Below are 22,215 nucleotides of genomic sequence, written 5' to 3' on the forward strand. Positions count from 1 at the left end.
TAAATAATAAGAGGTCTACTCTTCATTCTTCCTCTCAAGATCCTACATGGCCTAGGCTACCTCATAAATATTTTGGTTCTCCTTGACCATTTTCTCCTGGGCTTTCTATGTATCCTGGTCCAAATTGGTATAGGTGATATCAGTGGCCATATCTTCATCAGACCGAGCTCTTTTTCTGTCCTTACCTTCTTCACTAGCTAGCAAGCCTCTATCTTTAAGCACACCAATTAAGGAGATAATTTCATCATTGATCAAATTGAGGAGAGAAATCATCTCATTAGCCAAGTTATGATTTTAGTTTTCTAGATTCTTTATTCTCCTCTTAGCCAGACTGACTCCTTCCTCCTGTTCCTCCTAGTTCTCTTTATCTATATTCTTTGTGTTGCCTTCCAACTGACCAACCTTCTGTCTAACCTCTTCTAGCTCATGGTAAAGCCACTTGATTGATCTAAAATTATAAATCATGCTATTATGAGCATTATTCAAAAGATTCATTCACGTCTCCCCAACATTATCAGTGATAACCAAAATAGAAGGGTCAATGAGCTCTTCAAGTTGAGGTTCTTCCTGATTAGCCACCAAAATCTAAGGATTCATAGCTTCTCTAAAAATTCCCATCTTTGTAGTCCTAACATTGAAATTCCTGCAAGATTTTCTCCTATCTTTGATAAGCACATCCCCCTCTTTACTACCAATATTAGCCTTATCCTTGTCCTCAGGATGGGATTGGGGATGGATAGGGGATAGAGGGAGAATCATAACATCTGGCCTCTAATTCGATACCCTCTAATCATTCATACCATCCCTCTTCTATTTCTTCCTTGCATGTTCTTCCATGTTGTCCTCTTCCTTCTCCTTACCCTCATCATCTAAAGCCATGTCTACATCATCCTCATTATGATCCATCTCATCTTTACTAGAAATTTGGCCATGGTCCCTAGGACTCTTTCTTCTTAGGGTTATTACAAAGGGACACTTCTTAACTTGAACCTTAATTTTCTTTCCAGAAGAGTTATTCCCCTCCCTCTCTGAGCTTATGCTCTAAATGTCATCAAAATCATAATAGTAGCTAGAACTACCATTGTCAACTTTCGCATCCAAGGAAGGAAAGTTGCTAACCGTCTAAGCTTTGAAGTGCTCATAGATTAGTAGTAACAATCCCTCATACAAAGTAGGGTTGATAGTAGGTTTCTTCTTAAAAGTAGAAATTTCCTTACTCATGGAGGTAAATAGATAGTAAGGGAAAAATATTTTACTATCATGACAAAAATGATTAGGAAGAACAAAATGATGGGTTCTTACTCAATCAAACCTAGGATCTAGAGTAATAAATTCAATGACAATATACAAAACATACCTCCAGAGCTTCTTGATGGATTATGTTATATAAAATGTCTCATTTTTAACTAGTTCATTCACTTCATCAGTGCTCTTCACAAAATCCTTCACTGCATTGGTAGAGAGTTTTTTATCCTTGAAAAACTTGAAACCCTCCATTGGAATCTTAGTAACTACAATGACAATCTCCTGTGTGGTCATAAACAAAACACCATTCACCTTAACCTTGCCATCCTTCCAAAAATTTACCATGTTGTTAGTGACCTCAGGATATAACCCATGAATTGTTACTCTATCTTTGTTATTTACTTTTCAAAACATTTGGTTTAAAATAGGAATTGATATAGTTTCATTGGTTAGGAATTGCATTCATCATAAATAAATAAATAAAAAATCTTCTTTGTGGTTAAATTTTAGCAAAGTTGTTCATATTGTGGATACCAACAAAGGCCTCATTGTGAACAATCACATTTATCAAAAGTTGAGTTATCTAGAAGGTTCAGATATAACCATCTACAACCTTCAAGTTGGTCATTGATCATCTTTTCAAGAGAAAGATTTGAAAGGACTTATGTGATTAAGCACCGTGTAAAATTACCACTCGAGTAATTCCCACTATACTCCTCAATATTGACCTACTATTGGAGTTGGTCGATAGATATGACCCTATTTTACACAAAATCATAGATGTAAATGGGGACGTCCTACTAAATATTAAAGTTGAACCTATCAGAAAAGCTTTCGACTTACACCCTACCCTAGACATAATCGAGGATATAAATTTTAAAATTTTTGAAGAAGATTTTGATCAAGAAGGGGTTGATATGCAACAAAAACAAATTTTTTCCTTCTTAAAAGAAATAAATGGAATCAAATTGGCACCATTGGTCATATCACACACCATAGGTAATTGTGAACATTAAAATGATGTTGTGGTATATACTTATACTTCACTTTACCAAGTATTAGGGTTAACAACGAGCAGGAAATTTTGTAAATCTATAATGTAGATGTGTCATGGAATTTAGGAGCATGGGGATGAAGTAATTTATGATTCTTTTTAGAGCTTTCTTGGCACCAATTAATATTGGTGTCAATCCAAAGATGTGTCATTAATGGGTTTATTATTTTACCCTCACACCATAGTTATCAGAATATATGTATTTCCAAGAAGGCCTTTTCTTCTACCCAAGTATTTTCCATTGAGGATTTGTTTTCTTCAATTTATGAGGTAGATTTCCATGCTTCAAGAAAGTAATTTCCTACCAGAAAGGACCAAAAATGAACTTTTTTTCCCAATCTTATAGAGTCTCAAACTTTGCAATCATTAAAGATGGAAGAAGTGATTTAGCATAGTTTCTTAGACCATATAGTATGGAAATAAGTTCAAAAATGTTGAATGACATTGGAGGCTTTGATGAAAGATTGATGCACAAGATCAACAACCAACCTAGTGGTAAGAATCAATTTGGTTATCGAGAGGACATCATAAAAAATGATGAAGATTTGAAATCTTAGAAAATAAAGAAATCTTATTAGCATAAATACCAAGAGATGTTGCCAAATATTCATGAAAAGGATACAAATTGTGATCCAATTTCAAATTTCTAGAGCCTAGATAGGAAATGAAGAATAATAATTGAAAATTTATCGAATATATATAATACTATGAATGAAAAGCTAGGTAACACAAAGAAGCAAGAATATACTTTTGTAGAAGATGAAGAGATCTTGAATATGTTGATACAATGTGACAACATAGTTCAAAAAGAAGGGAGAGGATAGACAAGCATGAGAGAATAATCACAAATGCATGGTGATGAACTGAAGAATGATACTAAAACACCAAATGTTTCAAGAGTGTATCAGAGTAGGAAACTAGAAGAGCAACCATTTTACTTAAGGTTGGGTGAGATAATAAATTTATAAGAACTAGAGCCTACAGGCAAAAGATCCAATAAAAAGATCTCCTTCTCTAGAATCTCCAAGACCACTTGCTATATCCCCACTACATGAAAAGCATGATGATGATGTACTTGGTGAAGGAGAAGTCCCAAAGGGATATAAAAAGCATACAAGAAGTAGAGAAATTCGGGGAATTGAACCTTATGGAGAAGAAGAAGAAGAAGAAGAATGCATCTATGTTCCTAAAGAATTGTTAGTAGGAAGAGATCTTCAAGTTCGTAGGGCACCAATTTTTGATATTAAGACACAAGAAATAAAAGGACTCTTCCCAAGGGAGTTGAGAATATAGTCTTATAAGTTGGATGTGACTAATGATAAATTTATCAAATCAATCCCCTTCAATAAATTGCTATATAAATATCATAGCGACTATTATATCGAAAAACCTAAAGAGAAAAGAATAATAATGCCACATGATGATCCTAATGACCTTGCTCAAGAAGTGGAGCATGAGATGATAATTAAGTTTTATGCTATTACCCTAGAATAAGGGAAGATAATTTTTAAAGAATTAGGGATCCAATTACTTCCAAATCTAAATATTTTTTATTGAATTGCAGTTGACTCAATCATGAAAGACATGAGGTTAAAAAGGCCTAAAAAGGAAGCTTAGAGGTCCATCTTTGGAATGTATTACAATGAGGATTTAGCTATGTTAGCTACTTGGCCTTCCTTATCTTCTTCTTTTGTTCGAAGTGTTAATGAGGATAGTGGAATTAGAGGGAATGTGGTTTTAAAAATAGTGGAGGATGCTAAACTCTCCCATTCTACTAAGAATCTATGAGAACATGTTTCCTATGTGCATAATATTGTAGAAGGAATAGAAAAGAAATATGAGCAGTTGTAGGAAACATAGAACCATATGTTTTTTTCATACACGAAGAAATGACAAAAGTGAATGCTAATTTATAACGCCAAGTAAATATGTTGGAGAAAAGGATAGTTGAGATTGAAACAACTAAGAATTATATTATGGATCAATCATCAAGTAATGAGCAAGGTACTTCATTAGAATAGTTAAGCATGGTTCCTTTTACTTGAATAGTTATCCTGGTACAACCCAAGGAAGCTCCTTCAAAGAAAAGAAAAAGTGACGATGCACTGATAAAGGAGGTTTTGGATTTACAAATGTAGCTAGAAAATAAACATAATTTATTCTATTATAAAAAAGTGTTTATTGATGCAAGTCCATTAATGTTCTTACATGAAAAGATAAATTATAGGTTGTTTAGGCTTCTTGAAGTATGTAATATATTGTATTCAACCATTAGAAAAATGAAAGATGGTAGAGAATTGGTTGAGCCAACATATTAGAAGTGGGTATGTAGGATTGAGAAGATGAAAAAGGTAGAACTATGTGTGAGGATAGATCATCATGCTCCTCAAAATGATATGCCTACAACCAAGGTTGGAAAACCACCTCAAATTTCTTAGTATTACCTAATTACATTAAAATAAAATGATATAATTTAAAGATATGATACAATGCTTTCAAGACACCTTGGTTCTACTTATTTTGGATAAAGAAAAAAATATCAAAGGGTCTGCTACTTGGAGAATTAAGGCCATCCCATGGTAAGTAACATGGTGAAAGGATAGAAGAGAATGTGGATATGATACTCTTCCAAGAGTGCATGTACAACTTGGTTAACTCTGGGATATTCTATGAGAATTTTGAGAAAGAGATTACTGAAGCCATGGTTAAGTACAACCAATATAGGCAGGTAGCAGATCAAATCCTAAGTCACATGTGGCCAATAGATGATGAATTTGAAGAGTGGGTTAAAAGGTGTATTCCACTTGAAGACTCAAATCATGAGGATTCACCACCATAAAGGCCAAAATAAAGGAATAATTTAAACAAGATAAAGTGTAAAATACAAAAGGAGATGGTCATGTGAGAACAAGCTGTCACATCAAGTTTTTAATAAATTAATGTTTGTTTTACATAGCTGGTTGACTAATTGTTTGCAACAAACTAGAATATCCAATCAAAATATTGCATGTGTTTTAGTCTCTATGTCCAAACCTTATTTCAACTCATCTATATAGGTGAGCTCCCATGGCTAGATAAGGGGTGCCAGTTTTTATTTTAAGTTAGCCTAAGATTTTGTAGAAAGTTTTTCTATTTTCAACCATTTAATGGATTCATAAGTTTTTGTGTCCAATTTGTTCTAAGTCAATTTAGTTTATATGAATTGACATTTTCAAAGTATAATTTTCAAGGAGATTAATATAAAATAAGAAATATGTGGTTTCTTAATTCACATCTTGTCTCTTTTTATATTATCTTTAAATTTTCTAAGATTTGATAATATCTTAATCCATGCTTTTTTATTAACCCAACTGTTTATGCAAATGCTTGGTATGATTTAGGATAACTGAGGATAACATTTGAAGATTTTGAGAAGCATGAGATCTGAAATTGGGTACTAATTTTTTTCTTATAGAGTAAGGAAATAGGTTTAGTCTAATGTATCATATTGTGTGAATGAACAACCTGAATGGATAAAGAATTCTTCATAAATTGATAATAAATAGAGTTTGTTGAGCTACATGGTCTCAAAATATTAAGTAAAATCCTTCATATTTCATGAATTATTTGTGGATGTATAAAGATTTACCTATACATGACTTAGGAAGGTGTAGGGTTGATGAATTAGCCATTAAGTATATTCCACCAACTCTATAAATTAGAAGAAGCAAGGGAAACCATCTACTATAATGGAGTTTATGATAAACAACATTATAAAGAGAAGTGAAGATAAATTCAATGTTATACCCACATGAATCTTGCAGAATTCAAAGGGGAGAACACTTCTTAGTCTTGTTAGTGGGTCCTTTTGACTTATGTGGGAATGCATGCCATGGTCTTTAGCTAATTGCTAGGTTTTCTCTGTCACCTCAAAAGGTTATTAAACTTCTATCAAATCACAAGTTAACACTCTTTTTAAATTTGAAACACTTTTTAAAAATATCAATAGTTATATCATTGTATTGAGCCAAATATAAGGAACCAGCCTAAAAAAATGAAACAAATGCTCAATTTCTCATTTGTTCTATTAGGGCTTCCTAATATGTGCATTTTCATAAAATATAACCATTGAATCTTGAAATTGAAAGCACAAAGTCACCAACTTCTATGAATAATCTTCAACAAAATTTAAAATCTACATTCACACCAAAATAACAAAATTTAATGTAGCTCAAATAAAATAAGAATTGGTTTGTGTCCCACTAAATATGCCAAAATGTATTATCACAAGGAATTGCACCTAAAATGTTATGTTTGAAAACTCATAATTCCCTAAAACATGGAATAAAATTTACACTTGTGCGTATGCCTATTGTGAAAATTCAATATTTGGAATATGGGCTCCCTACCTTGTTGAATCACTTAAACTATATTTGATAGGAAAAGAAATAGAATATTGTGCGAAATTGAAACTTAAATCTATGTATTTGATAAACCAAAATGATAATATTTGTAGAAAAATATTTCACAAAATTATCCATAAATAAAACTCCTTGACTTCACAACTTTACCATACAATCTCTACAAAAATGACTTAAACAAATGGGCTTGGTATTGTAATTCTTGTGCATGAGAAAACTAAAAGGAAAGTGACAATTTTTATATTCATCATGAGGCATCATATTCTATACAATTTGTACAAATAAAACTTCACCAATGAAAGAAATTGACACAATATTTGAATATAACGCATAGCTAGAATTTATCACTAAAACACAGTAGTATGAATCAATATCTCTATGTAATTACTCAAGGAAAAATGCTACAAATCATTTTTGCTACAATAAATTGTAATGAACCCATTTTGGGGGTCATTAGTTTTACGATTTTTCCCTTATTTGTATCCTTTTTGTCATATTTCCTTCAATGATTAAAAGTGTGATTGATATGTCTTAAGAATGTTTTGAATAGTGAAATCACTATTATTTTTAATATGACAAGAAAACTATGCAATGAAACTTCTTACGATTAAGTTGTGTCTGATATTAATGGTTACAAGTCATAGATAATTTGGTGATGTATCTTATATGTCAATATGCTTGGACAATCACAAGATGTTGCCACGTTTATTTTCCTCTGCTTAATATGCAGTCAAAGTTGGTTCAAAATATTGGTGTTGGATGCTGACGCGCTTCTCCTTTGCTAAGATGGATTTGTAAAGTGAATGACGAATAGAGTTTCTGTATCATGCTCTCTTGAGACACAATCTTATAAATCTTATTATGTTTGCATGAATAGTCTATGCTATCTCCTATATCTTTTTCCAAGTTCTAATCATATATTGGATTCAATTTGTATGCCACCTTATTTCACTTGCATTGCTATCATGGCTGGTTGGAACAATCCATGTGTTTTTTCTATTTGCTGTGAATAGGAATTCAATGTGCCCTTTATTCTCCAATGTCACTAAGTGTATGTCCTCCTTTACCTGAATTTCATTGCTCACAACTCTGTGGAACTCCTTTCCCTGCACTGATGATCTCAACTCCAAATAAATACTACTAGCTTGTCTTGAAAGGACGTGTCCTTCAATTCGTAGGTGGGTTTACATATTAATTATTATATTTGTTTAGGGTATAGATATAATCTTTTAAGTCAATATGTATTTTTTATTATTGGATTTATATTTAAATGTTTGTGATATATATTAATGCATATTACTAATAGTGATTATTATTATTATTATGAATATGTTAACATTATATTTTGTTAATATATAGTATATACTTTTAACGATATTTATTTATTATAATTGGTCAAAGTTAAAGTGATATTTATTTCATTTATATAATATATGATATAAATTATATCAATTATAATCATATATATTTTAATGATTATATAATATTATACAATAGTTTGTTCTACGTATAGTCTTATACTTATTATCTTTTAATAACTCCTCTTAAGGATTATTGTCTTTATAAATCATTTAATATTTATAATAGATTATTATTATATACATAATAAACTATATTTCCAATGTTTACAATTTATTTATTGTATTATTGATTCTATGTCGTATTATTATATTAATGATATATTACATAATATTAGACTATTTACGTTTATATTTGTATATTTATGTTGTACTATCATTTCATATTAATGGTTGTACCATATTAGATATAATATTATATTGATTAATTAACCAATCTATTACCTTTAGTTATTAATATTATTTATATCCAATGTGATAATAGTTAGATATATCATCATATTATTGATTTATAATCTAATTATAAAATATTATATTAATAATACTATTAGTAATATCATTATTCTTGATCCTATTACGTAGTATATTTTCATTATATATTATTCTTAATTATTATCATTGTATAATATGTTATTCGAATATTCATATATCCTTTTAATTTGGGCTCATGACAAGTCCGCCCTTCCTCAAATTGCTTGCCCTCAAGAAATTTCTAATTTCCACTCAACTTATAATCATAAAATTAATGGCCTATTCTGGGATTATTAAAATAATGATTATGCTAAAAAAATTATGAAATATAAATATATACAATATATAAACATTAACGCATGAAGACACAAAGTAGACATGAAGTATACATATTAATCGAAGAAGACACAAAGCAAACACAAAGTAGCCACATGAATGCATGAAAACACAAAGCATACACGATGCAGACACATTATACATTCTTTGTTGATTCACTATAATTTAATTTTCACAATGAAATAGAGTAAAGGGAATGATTTATATAATATACTTACCTAATACACCTTTTGATCATGGACCTGCAACACAAATAAATATTAGCATATAATAGTTCTAAAGAAAGATGAGTCTTGTGATGATTCCTTTTCTCATTTACACAATCCTTTGGAAGGAATCTTTCTCTCTCCTTATTATGATCATCATAAGATGGTAGATTTATAGTGCATAAGGCATGTGAAACAAGCTACAAGCAGTTCCCTAGAGGACATCTATCAGCTGCTCGAATTTACTCTGCCTCTCCCTCCACCAACTCCCTACCTTAGGATATCATAATGTGGATGAGTGTTAAATTTATTTTACTTAGTTCATTTGAAGGATTTCTTTTTATAATACACAAAAAACTTTCTCTCTCCTTATTACGATCATCTTGAGATGATAGATTGATGATGCAGAGGGCACTTGAAACAAGCTACATTCGGTTCCCTAGAGGAAATCTGTCAGGTGCTCGAATTTACTCTGCCTCTCCCTCCACCAACTCCCTACCTTAAGAGAATATAATATGGATGAGAAATAGACCCCTATGTACTATCTAATCACATGGTTTTCCCTTCTATCATAATTGGTTAAATTCTTTTTTTTTGGAATATACACTACTCTATGGACATGTATTTATTCTTTTGTAATGTCAGGTGTAAAACCAATAGTCACTAAACTATGATAGGTCACTACACCTCATTTCATATAATAACAATATAACAATTTTCCATATAATAACAATATATGAATAAGATATAAATTACCTCCTTACCATACCTCATTACCATTATGTGTTTGAAGTGGTAGTTTAGGACTATGGGGTAACTTCTTATCCACTTTCTCCATTATAATTCCATATCCTATGCTCCATATATCTATTTGCATTCTAAGTGGCATAGACAACTTATGATTCATTTTCCTTATTCTTTCGTTAATCTCCATCGTTGTATGACAATTCCACTTCATTTTAAAATTGAAGGAAAAGCCGAGAAGCCTCTCCGTCAGTGGATATTGAATTATGATAATCTTGCAAATCTTTCAATAAAGCAAATGGCTTGGCAAAGTTTAAGTCATGCTTGACAATACATAAAAGGAAGCACCTTAAATCTGTATTATACTTTTTTTATCTTTCTTATATCTCTTTATTGACTCCACATTTACCTTTCCAAACTATAGAAATATTGATTTCTCAATGTTTGAACTTCTTATCCTTTGTTAATACTTGATATCATGCTTGAAGTTAATCGTTCTTTTTAATAATAAGTTTAATTCTTTAATTAAAACTTATTTTAATCATTTATAGCTTCTAGTTGTCTTGAAGTCAGGAATGGGGACATCAACTATTAAAGAGGATACCGCTATTTACCTCATCGTTGTCTTTGTTTATTCCCCATCAAAAAGATATCCGGCTTCCCACAAAAGACAATTTACAAGAATATGTCAACCATCGAAATCATATTCTTTAGATGTAGACCACATCTTTAGTTGCTCCTATTACTAACTTCTGATATTATAAAATTTTATTGGGGGTTTGTATTAGGTCTGTACCAAAAGCATTCTCCAAGCCTCAATATCTTCATAGATGGTCTGGCTCTTCAATCTGACATCATCAAATGCTTGGCTCATAATAGTTGATAATTACGTCTTCACATCAGTCTCTTATATAAGCATTTGCAACAACTTCATGTCAATCATAGCAACTATTGGTTTGTTTAATCACGATTCCATTATGTCTATTGTCTTCAATAAATGCCTATGAATGTGATCTTTACTCTTAAAATGCTGTAAATCATAGTCAGAATTCTTTTAAACACTTCTTTATAGTATCGCAATTTATTCTATGTTGGAACCATTCCAATCACACTGACTCCATATGATATAACTAATATTTTCCCTTTTTAGTTTGATTGCACTTGTTACTAAATTCCTTATTGTAACTTTTTTATTCACGTCACCATTCGTTCAATGCATCATTATCATCTGTCATATGAACACTAACTAGAAACCCATGACATCATTTACTCTGATTGTTGGTGCCATTTTGGGAGATTTTCACATCCTTATTGTTGTTGTAGCATATTGCTTTGTTGGTAGGCACATCTTTATTCGAAGTTTTTCTACATTAATTTCTTTGGGTATGTATTCAAACCACTATGCACGCTGCTTATCTTATTTATCTGGCCGTTGATGCTTCTTGCTATTGTGTTGTCTCAAATTAGGGCTCTATATTGTCTCTAATCCATACTTATCTCTGGCCTTTACAGATTTCATGACACCATGATATTATACCCTTAGAATGTTTTCCATGCTAAAGATTCACAGGTTCTTTCATCCGAAGATTACCAAATGGAACACTGTGCACCTATTTCAGAATTTATTTATTTATTTATTTGTTCCAAAATGCCGACTACACTCCAAATTCTAAGCAATGCCCAGTCTTCAAACCACAAGCCAGCAACTGAAATCTTTGCTAGGTAATGAAACAAGAGTCCATGTGTTTTCTAAGGTGGTTTCCAAACTTGAACAAGTTGTGCAATCAGACTAGGATATATGGCTCAAACAGCTCCAACCTCGTACTCAATCAATGCAGATCCAAAATAGCTTAAGACGAAATAAGTTATAATCTGATGTCTTCAATGGATGATCTGAAATGATTTCTCATTTACGTATTCTTTCAGTGACGAGGCATATTTTGTGGGAAGTTTCTGTATGTCCCTTAATAATTATCTCCAACTATAACTGGTGTGCAATTTGCTCTCAACTGGCTATTCGCATTTTCCTGCATTCTCAAGACCATTTGGTTTATTACTTAATGCTTCTCATAGGTGATCAGTTCATTTAATTTATATTTGTGAAGAACTAATTGTCCTCTTTAAGTAAATTAGTATCTAATGTTGATGTTCGTGGTTGATATGGTGATCACTGATATTATTATTTGTTATCGATCACATTGATACCTCTTCTGAAAATCAATATTTATACAGAAACGCCGATTATGAAAATTGTTGTATTTTCCTTGGTAAGGTGTTGACGAGTCTCAACTATTATCGTATTAATGGCATCTTATTAATCATTCTGTTTCTTATCTGAATCGGCCGTCCTTGTATTTTTCATAATGCTTACAGAGGATCGACTATAGAGGAATCGCTACTGTGTTGTGATCCATTGAATTTTGATCTTGACATTCATAACTTTATTCAAACATTACTGGCTCCTATGACATTTATCATAGCAGATCTATGACTGTGATGAGATTTATGACTCAGATCTTCCCATATTTCCAGTGCACTTTGAATATTTATATAAGTGCCGGCCTTCAATTTTCCAAAGTTTCAAATCTGGCTCTGATACCAGTTGTAATGAAGCCATTTTGGAGGTCATTACTTTCACAACTTTTCCCTTATTTGTATCCTTTTTGTCATATTTCCTCCGATGATTAAAACTATGACTGATATATCTCATGAATGTTTTGAATAGTGAAATCACTATTATTCTTAATACGACAAGAAAACTATGCAACGCACCTTCTTACGATCAGGCTATGTCTGATATAAATGTTTACAAGTCGTAGACAATTTGGTGATGTATCTGATATGTCAATATGCTTGGACAATCAGAAGATTTTGCCACGTTTATTTTCCTTCGCTTAATATGCAGTCAAAGTTGGTTCAAAATATTGGCGTTGGATGGTGACGTGCTTCTATTTTGTTGAGATGGATTTGTAAAGTGAATGATGAATGGAGTTTCTGTATCGCGCTCTCTTGAGACACAACCTTATAAATCTTATTATGTTTGCATGAATAGTCTGTGCTATCTCCTATATCTTTTTCCAAGTTCTGATCATATATTGGATTCAATCCGTATGCCACCTTATTTCACTTGAGTTGCTATCATGGCCGATTGGAACAATCCATGTGTTTTTTCTATTTGTTGTGAATAGGAATTCGATCTACCCTTTATTCTCCAATGTCACTAAGTGTATGTCCTCCTTCACCTGGATTTTGTTGCTCACAACTCCGTGGAACTCCTTTCTCGGCACTGATGATGTCAACTCTAGATAAATACTACTACCTTGTCTTGAAAGGACGTGTCCTTCAATTTGTAGGTGGGTTTACGTATTAATGATTATATTTTTTTAGGGTATAGATATACTCTTTTAAATTAGTATGTATTTTTTATTATTAGATTTATATTTAAATGTTTGTAATATATATTAATGCATATTACTCATAGTGATTATTATTATTATTATGAATATGTTAACATTATATTTAGTTAATATATAGTATATACTTTTAACGATATTTATTTATTCTAATTTGTCAAAATTAAAATGATATTTATTTCATTTATATAATATATGATATAAATTATATCAATTATAATCATATATATTTTAATGATAATATAATATTATACAATGGTTTGTTCTATGTATAGTCTTATACTTATTATCTTTTAATAACTCTTCTTAAGGATTATTGACTTTATAAATCATTTAATATTTATAATAGATTATTATTATATATATAATAAACTATATTTCCAATGTTTACAATTTATTTATTTATTTATTGTATTATTGATTCTATGTCGTATTATTATATTAATGATATATTACATAATATTAGACTATTTACTTTTATATTTGTATATTTATGTTGTACTATCATTTCATATTAATGGTTGTACCATATTAGATATAATATTATATTGATTAATTAACCAATCTATTACCTTTAGTTATTAATATTATTTATATCCAATGTGATAATAGCTAGATATATCATCATATTATTGATTTATAATGTAATTATAAAATATTATATTAATAATAATATTAGTAATATCATTATTCTTGATACTATTACGTAGTATATTTTCTTTATATATTATTCTTAATTATTATCATTGTATAATATGTTATTCGAATATTCATATATCCTTTTAATTTGGGCTCATGACATAAATATCCATGCAATATGCGGGGTGCAAAGTGTGAGATAGAATAAGGACCTAAGGAAGAACCATTAAGAAATTAACCATATAGAAAGGCTAACCCTAATGTTTATATATATATATATATATATATATATATTAATATAACCATCCCATCAAAATCTTAAAAATAGAATTCATACACATACACAAGCAAAAATAATGTAATTTATTTTGACCAAAATAAAAGATTTTGTCTATCAATGTTCCTCAAAACTATGCTCAAGTGATGTTCAACTAAAAATCAACTCAAATTAGCCTCAAAATATATAAATTTGCATCAAACAAGTCAAAAAATCATGTAGTAACTAAGAACTTGGATTCCACCTTGAAGCACAAGAAAAGGGTAAAGGAACTAAAAGTATGTGTAAGTTAACTATCCCAAATAAATGCTCATCTATTTTCTAACCATGAAAAGACTCAAACTAATTCAAATTTATACTCAAAATAGCATCAAAGGATTCCTTGTCCTATATGTGAAAACAAGACACTCATCTCCCACAATATAACTCATGAAAAAAAGTGTCCATTAACTATATAATAGTTCTATACTTGCATATAAAAAAATTTAATAGATAATTATCTATTAATATTCACAATTATGTTTATCCAAATACTATGATGAATGTAAAATATGACCATCCTATTTTGTTTCTATATATATATATATATATATATATATATATATATATATATATATATATATATATATATATATATATATATATATATATATATATATAAACTTAACTATATTAAATAGTATATTAGGATTATTTAATATATTTTAAGATAAGTAAAATGTAAGAGGAAAAAGTATTACATTTTCCTAATATAGATATTGACCACTCCCATCAAAATCACAATTGCTAACTTATTACTTCATTTTGATAAATGCTAAAGTCTTAGGCTAGAATAAAATTCAAACCTCAATATCTTACCTCTGAAACATTGCAAATATATTGGACAATTTTGATGGAACACAAGAATTGGGCTTTGAAAATATCATCTCAATGGAATGGCTTGATAGCTTGGAGGTATAGTGATTTTCTAGAAACAAGATTTTTGCAAGCTTCAATCACACATGTATACGTAAATCATGCCATATTATTTCTTAATAATACTATTTATACTAATTGGGCTCTTCTTTTCCATGAAAAAAGGTGAATTTATTTTTCAATGAAATTTTTAAAAACCTTTTTTTCATGTCTAAAGCCCCTTTTTGATTTTGTAGAAGATGAGTTTACATAGCATAAGCTTATTTACTTATGATTCTATGACTTATTGTTGGAAACTACAATTGGAAAAATTGTTGTCCTATTATTGATGTCAAATCTATTGGTGAGACTAATTTATATCTAATCTAAATGTCATATCTATTTTATTGATGAAGAGGATTTGAAAAGTTGTTCATATGGACATTGACAAAATCATCTAGAGGAAAGGTTGAGTTATGAAGAGGAAACTACATATGGGCATTTGATTAGTTAGACTTTGACAAGATAAAGTGAAATTGTGTAAATCATGTTGCAAAAGGAGAGCACAATAATGTTCAAGTCTTGGAAGGGTGAGCCAAGATAGATCAAATGTGCAGGCTTGACAAAGAAATATAGTAAGAGACTAAGGAATTTTGATGAACATGTTGACTGATGCTAGTGTCAATAAAGCTACAATAAGGCCAAGAAAATTTAGTGTTGACCAAGCATCAATATCAACCAAGTGACAATGTTAATGCTAAGAAATAATTTTAATAGAAATTGAGTAACTCAGTGATGACCTAGTGCCATAACTTTGTGTTAGCTAAGGAACAACATTTTAGTTGTTTGCAAGGAATCATAATTTCTAGGTAACTAAATTGATTTCCTAGGATATGAAAAATGTGTTGAAGATAAGGATCAATGAGTTGGATCATTTAATTGTAGTGTCATGCCCAAAATATAAGGGAAAAACACACACAACAATTATTTTTTTTTTTTAAATGATTAAGTCTAGTTTATACTTAACAACTTCATATAGACTTAACCCAAATGAGATCGCACATCCTTAGAACAAAGTAACATGAAATGCCAGACAACTATCAAGATATGTCTTCAATACTTTAAGTTGAGCCTAATGGTCAAACTCAATCTATAACCGGCATTAACCCAAGTCAAATTCAAGATACGAAAATGCTATCTATAATTAAAGACACTATGATCACTAATATTATACTAATAATGGAAAAATTAGCTTTCTTAGATTATAAGTCAATAGCAAAAGATACTAACATCCATACACTAACTTAATAACATAATAACTAAAACTAAATCTATCCAGTAGCTAACTAGAGTATTAACTAAAATCAAATTACACTAATTGAAAGTACATCTTAAAACTGCTAAGTTATTCTTATTACTAAAGTATTCAATGAAATAATTTAACTTAACTACTTACCTATCTACAATTTCTAACACATTATCTTAGCTATGTAAAATAAAACTAATCTAGACTTTATTTAGAATTAGAATAAATTCAACTCCACATTTATAATGCCAACATTAGAGTTAAACTAACTATCTCACCATTTTGGAAAAACTAATTAATGACATAAAATATCTACTTAAATCTAAGAAATAATCTTACAAATAATAAGAAAACGACTACTAACAACATTAATTAAACATTCTAATAACATGAAATAATTAATACCAATTAAAACATTAACCGAATGATAAAATCAACAACACCAACTTGATCTCTATTATTCCTAACTAAAATCAATTTAAATAATTAAAATAATTATAGAGTGACATATACTAATACGTGAAATAACTAATTACATTACTAATCAATTTTAAAAAAAAACTAACTAGTAAGCCACATTACTTGACAAATTCTAACTATTCATACAATTTAACTCACTAATTTCAAACTAGCTTATCTAATAACATATCTAAAGCTATCTTAGACATCAATACTACTAACCAATACTAAACTAACAATCCTATATTATCGATTAATAACATAACTTTATTAACACTATATCATTAAACCCCTAACCTAAAACTAAACTTATGTTTCACTATAACTAATGGTCATTATAAACCGCACCACAACTAACTAAACTACTAACCCACACCCACCCAAGACTTAACCCCAAACCATACCCCACCTACCTTACATGCTGCCCAATCGCCAACGCATTGACCAAGGTCTGTCAGTGCTAACAGACCTGCCTCCTCTGTCCCTTGCATGAGTGAGGGCAAGCTTAATAATTCACGTGGGGATGAAATAAGTGGCTTGAGGGTTGGTGATTAAGTTTAGGTAGTTTAAAAAAAATTCAACCAAGCCTTTTTCATTCCCAACACATGCAACTCGAGGATGATATGAGTGGTACATTGCTTATGAATAAGGGTTGGGAGAGTCAGTGCTAGGGAGAATATGTGGAGATATTAAGGGGATTATGTCCCACTTAATAATGTTAGTTCCCCTTGTTTATTTTGCATAGCATGGACGGATTTACATTGCCTCCTTAACGTGAGTGGGGGACATCCGTACTTCCATGATGCCTGAGGGATGGAATAGACCAATGCCAACGCATGGTAAGGAAATATGGGTGGGTGGATTAAGTTTAGGCAGATATTGGTGTTAATGCTCTTCCTCCATACACCCCATATTGACATGACCATTGTACTGCGCACAGGTGGCAAGGTGGGGATGTGAGTGTGTTAGTAATTGCATAAAGTTTTATAGTTGAGGGATGAAATTTTAAAAGCATTAACATACATATATAAAAATGCTTTATATTCAATCTAATTAAAATTGTATTATTAAATAAAATAGCAATGATTTTGAATTTGCAATGTAAAGAAGAATGTTTCATGAAATATTCTTTGTGACATGGGGAGTTTTAAGGCTTCTCCATACATTTTCCAGAGAGCCTTTTTGACCTGGAGGTGCACATTTTTTTATTTTTTTTAGAAGCCAATTTTGGCTAAGTGCTGACATGTTTTCTTGCTAAAATTCTTTGATAAACAAGGTGAGTTAAACATTTCTAGAGGCAATATGGAGTTATAATCCCCTAAATCAAATTGACACACAAGCATGCAAAGGATTATAATCCTCTTAATCAAATTGATTTTATTCTTTATGAAGCTTAACAAGGAATTATGATCTTATATTCAGAATTCAAGAAGGTGATGAATACTCCTTATCAAATTTTATTGTATTACTAATGAAGCTTAACAATGAATGTGATAACTAGGTGATCACCATGTATAATTATTATTACATGCTAATATTCAAAACATCAAATTGAACACTTCAAAACATCAATTGTCTTTCACTATCATAATTGAAACTTGAAATTTCTCAATTCAAGACTTTATCTATCATTCTAAGTTCTTATATACATATGCCAAAATTTGTAACCATATGAGAGCATTGCAAAGAAAATTTCATAATCTTTTCTTTCCTCTATTATTCATCCTGGTTCAAGGCTCCATCGGGAAAGAACCAGTAAGAAAACCTGATGTCTTTGCCACTACATCAAATCCAATTACAACTTACATAATATTACAATTCATTGAGTTTTCTTCAAGGCTTCCACAAGAGAACTTTTATCAAATGTCTTCATTGCAACAAGGGTAAACATGGAAGAGGCAAGAACCAACATGGAGATAAACAACACAAGGAGATAAGCAAATTAAACATGCATTCCCACCTAGTTGCACAATAGGTCCAACAATGAACCAATATAGGGGAAAGGTGGATTTTCTCAATAGGAGAAGTCAATCACCATACCATCACATAGCCCTTTCGGGGCTAAAACTTCAAGAACTTCCATTCTTTCACAAGGCCCTTTCGAGGCTATATCCACAAGGATTTTCATTCTTTTCCACATTCAAGAATTTTTAATAACAACAAGGTATGGGATGACAAGTAGGGGCCCATACACCCTACCCTTTCTCCCTCCTCTCACCATGAGAGGAGACTCTACACTATTGAGGTCCAACTAAGGCCCTTTTTCCCAAGCATGGCCACTTCTTCCCTATCCAAGGGTGAGTGTTGCCAAAAACATCCCCATGAAAACCTCTCAAAAAAAATCAAAACATCAAGAAGGCATATGAATAACATTAAGAAAAAACAAGATAAAATCCCTCCGCATAACTACTTAATGTCTCCAACATGATTCAAGCAAGATTCAAAACATGAACACACATAAAGAACCATTCATGGAGTGAAGAACTCCTACCTTCATAAAAGAGTTATGAAAATGGTGGTTTGAGAAGAGCTTCCCTTTCTTCCTTCAATCTTCAAGACTTCCTCCAAAACTAGAGGATTGACCTGACAAAACAAAAACTCCCCCCAAAATGCCTCTAAGTATGGTCCTTAACTCCACTAGGCTACAAGTAACTCAAGATGGGGGTTTGGTTTCACTAACCCAAGTAGAGAACAACTCATTTTCGAAATCAACCTAGAATAGGGTTTTTGAGTGACCCTAAGAGTCAACCTAGGAGGCTAAAGGGTTGGAAAGTACCCCCACCCATACCCTTACCCATATGGGTACTTAAATTTAATGTTTCTAAGCCTTTAAAGACTTATTAGGAACAATTAAAAGTTAGGGGAGTAGTAAGATAAAATTAAAACCTTTTAAAGAATTACAATACAAGGTTAGCATAAAATTAACAAGTAATTTAGCTCTTCTTTTTTTTGAGTTGTCTCGGTTAATTTTCCTGCACACTCATTGCACACATCAGTAGGTCCAAAAACCACATGCATAATGTGAATTACATATTAAAGGAATTATATAAATTAAAGCATCCATTTCTTAATAAATAGTTTTTTATCTAATTCTACTCATATTTCTAACCTTTCGACTTGCATAACCAAAAGTGTTAGTGTTGCATACATTTTCTTCATCATAATACATATGTATCAAGGTTCACATCAACCAATTGGAGGTATGGGATCTAGTTTCAACTTTGTTGGTCTTGAAAATCCAACAAGCTAGATGTTAGTTGGAGGTTTGCTATCTCAAACTAGCTTATTGACTCAGGTAATCATGTATATTTGTTGCCTTTTTTTTTATAGGTAAGAAATACTAATAGTTGTAGAAAGTTGTGTGAAATGATTTTTGAACATTTGACTGAAGTTTTTATGAATGTATTATGGTAGTTTCTTAATCAAAGATTGAGTCAAAGCCTATGGGATGGAAAATTAAATCATATTATGGGTTGTGGATGTCAGTAGCAAGGAAGATATCCTTTGATTGTAGGTATCTAATGTTTATGGTAGTGAAATTGGAAATTCTATAGGCAGTTGAATGATAGGCTTCTAATTTTTTGCATGATTGCTCTATTATGTTATCCCCACTTTCTTTAGGTTGAAATGTCTATTTAATAGGTAATTGAATTATGGTATATGTCTTGGTGTGAAGTGTTTTGTATTCATGTTGTCTTTGATTTTGATTGAATTTTCATGCTAAAGTGTCAAATGGTGAACTTTCTTACGTAGTTGCTAGATCTGTTTAGTTTTAAATCAAATTCAACTTGCTCCAAATTTTTTGTACCTAGCAAATTTTTTCAATTCATATTTAGCTTTTCAATTCCTATACAAATTGTAGTGAACTCTTTCTTGGGTTTTGGATTTCCAATTTTTATGGATCTCTTGAACAAATCAATTTTTTGGACTAGGTAATTATGGTTTTTCAACATTGAATTGATCAAACCTGGTGGTTTTGAATAATTTTTTAAACCTGGTACATATGTTTTATGAATTTTGATCTAAGTAATTTGGTATAGATTTTTACCTAGCCTATCTTTTACACTTTCAAGAAAGAATTCAATGATTTACTTATAAATGATTTATGCCTTGGGTACCTAGAGGTTCTTTTAGCATGTCCAATTTTTTCGGGCATATTATGCTACTTGATATATATCTTGATTAATCATGGTTCCATTGTTAGTTCCTTTATGTTCTTTGATATTTGTAGCTCTTTGATCAGGCCTTAGGTTATTCCTTGTTTAATGATTCTTACTAGGACAATATGCATATCTTGCAATATTGTCTTGCCATTAGATGATATTTCATGGAGGCAATCAATAAAATAGTACAAATGCCTTACTTATGATTCCACATTTTGCATGCATGTCTACCAGGGTAGTTTCAACTTAAACAAATATATTCTCTCAATATATCTATTTTGTGCATATCCAACAACCATGGCTTTTGATGACCACATTATGTTCAGGAATCTTGTCAAATAGTTCACATGACTTATCTATGCCTCCATTTTACAAGCATGTCTCCCTAGAAAAATGCTACTATTTCATCTACACCATCTAAAAAAAATCCTTTATACTTTGATGGATGCCTATATGTTATCCCAAAGCTCTCATTCAACATTTATGAGATAATCAATCAAGAGGAAATAGTTGAGAGCTTAAAGTGACACAATTTTCAAATGATCATATGAAATGAAATGCGCATGCAAGTAGAAAGAAACTAGAAAGACATTATGTATAGATGAAGGCATGAAATGGATGGTTTTGGATCAATCATCACAGACACTCAACATTCAGTACATATCATCATTTGAGATCAAATGGGTGTGTGGGATTATACACATATTGAATAATAAAGGAGGGAATTGAACTCTCCTTGAGGCTTACACTTGTTGAGGTCCACTTCAACAATGGCCATTCCTATGAAATTTCCATCTAAAACCTTCCTAATGAGTTAATGTGTTATGAGCTCTTCATCAGTGGGATGGAATGTTAATCTATGAGGCAGTTGTGCATCACCCAGATCATGACTGTAACTAAAGTTAAGAGCCTCTATTATTGAATTCTCTTACCTATTTCCCATAGCAAAGGAAATGAATATGGGTGATAGGGAAGAGAATTGAATAATAGAGGATCTTAACATTAGTTATAGTCATGATATAGGTGATGCACAACTGCCTCCTGGATTCACATTCCATCCCATTGATGAAGAGCTCATAAAACATTATCTCATTAGAAAGGTTTTAGATAGCAATTTCATAAGAAGGGCCATTGCTGAACTGGACCTGAATAAGTGTGAGCCTCAAAAAAATTTGACCAATTGTTGGCAGATTTTGACCAATGCTTGGTAGAACTTGGGCAACCATGTTTGAAATTTTTTTACCAATTTA

The 22,215-nt window shown here is 31.0% G+C and overlaps 1 pseudogene; it reads right to left on the bottom strand.

Moving 5' to 3' along the window:
* The window catches only part of LOC149559918 (DExH-box ATP-dependent RNA helicase DExH12 pseudogene), a 76,635-nt pseudogene extending 59,342 nt beyond the window's left edge, over positions 1–17,293 (bottom strand).
* Positions 17,294–22,215: the final 4,922 nt, after the last annotated feature.

Source organism: Cupressus sempervirens, chromosome 4 (genome assembly GCF_028749045.1).
Source record: "Cupressus sempervirens isolate cs-2001-9-10 chromosome 4, ASM2874904v1, whole genome shotgun sequence".
In the NCBI taxonomy this organism is placed as follows: Eukaryota; Viridiplantae; Streptophyta; class Pinopsida; order Cupressales; family Cupressaceae; genus Cupressus; species Cupressus sempervirens.